The 1,521-nt window shown below is 30.8% G+C and overlaps 1 pseudogene; it reads right to left on the bottom strand.

Moving 5' to 3' along the window:
- Positions 1–781: 781 nt before the first annotated feature.
- LOC138841267 (U6 spliceosomal RNA) lies at positions 782–881 on the bottom strand (annotated as a pseudogene).
- Positions 882–1,521: the final 640 nt, after the last annotated feature.

Below are 1,521 nucleotides of genomic sequence, written 5' to 3'. Positions count from 1 at the left end.
ACCGGGTCTGAAGAACAACTTGGAAGAAACTGCATTTGATATTGCCAAAAGGATAAGTATGTATCACTACCTCTTTGAAGTTATGGAAGGCTGTACAAATTATTCTCCTACGTAGTAATGGTTTGGTTAATTTCTTAAATTTCAAAAGTGCCATTCCATCTTTTGTGTCCCTACAAAATATTTTCATAATAAAAAGCAACAGCAATATCTTAATTTAAAAATTCATGGATTCCATGGTATTCTTCCATGTGAATTGCCTCACTTTGATGTCAAAATGTATTCAAGAGTTCTTTGTAAGCATCTATAATGATTTCTGCAGAGTTTGTGTTTTTTTTTTTAATTTTACCTTATCTGTTGAAATGAATAGTATAGAAACTAAAGTTATTCCTGGTGCTTGTCTGAAAAAAAGTATATCAAAGTTTGTATAAAGTCCATAATCTATTTCATTATCTTCTAGATATAATACTTTAAAGTCTACATTTTTATAATATATAGGTTCATTAATAAATGTCTCCTTTCAGATTACATTCCATATAGAAAAAGTTAAGATTCCTTTTTTCGTAGGTCCTTATAGTATTTTATTTCTTTGGGATAAGATGATAATATTATCTAATTTCAAGTTTTGTAAAGGTTATGCTATGTAAGAGCCTTTGTAAAGTGAAGATTTAATACACTGATGTCAAACTAACCTTTAATTCTATGAATTACATGTATTGTTACACTTGTATTTTTGTAATCAACTTTTTAATAACTGCTTTTCATTTCTTTCATTTGAAGAATGAAAAATATGGAATAGTTCACGAATTTTTTTATCATCCTTCTGCAAGTGCCATGTTAATCTCTGTATTGTTGTCATTTGGTTAGGCCTGCTGCTGAAGCATGTAGTATCCTCTAAATTTAAGTAGTTAATGATGCAATCTTTATACAGGCATATATCCTTGGTTGCCTATTTGTAACAAGGAGCCCTTATTGTTCCTAAAATGCTATTGATCTTATTTCTCTAAATTTCTGTGTATAGTGGGAAAAACTTACATTGTTTGGTCGATTGCTCACATTTGCAATTTTTGTCAATGACTATTTTGTTGTTTTCATTTTAAATTTGATCATATTTTGAAGTCTTTATAGCTAAGTCCAAAGGTGATGCCTTTTCAAGTACTCACTAATCAACTGAGTTAGCTTTGTGGAGCTAATGGATTCAAAGGAAGTCTTGCTTAAGAGCTACTTCTAAACTTCTGCAGCTTAAAAGTTCGCAAAGAAGTCTCACTGGCACAAATGTCTTCCTGACGCTTTACCCTTCTCCCATGTAGAAACAAACCAACCAGAATATCTTACCCTGACAGCATAGATTGTCTTACTGGAACAAAACTAATCTTAGTTACAAGGGTCCATAGAGCGATTAACAGTTCAGACCGAATTGTTCAGAATAGAAGGTATTTTATCAAAATATAATTGTTTATTATACCTATCATTTCTAAAGTAGCTAAAGCCAAGAAGGTGAAAAAATTGTTCATATGCATGATT

Source organism: Dipodomys merriami, unplaced genomic scaffold (assembly GCF_024711535.1).
Source record: "Dipodomys merriami isolate MVZ:Mamm:240054 unplaced genomic scaffold, mDipMer1.0.p SCAF_310, whole genome shotgun sequence".
In the NCBI taxonomy this organism is placed as follows: Eukaryota; Metazoa; Chordata; class Mammalia; order Rodentia; family Heteromyidae; genus Dipodomys; species Dipodomys merriami.
The sequence above is the reverse complement of the archived record's forward strand: the minus strand, read 5'-3'. Positions and strand labels throughout refer to the sequence as shown.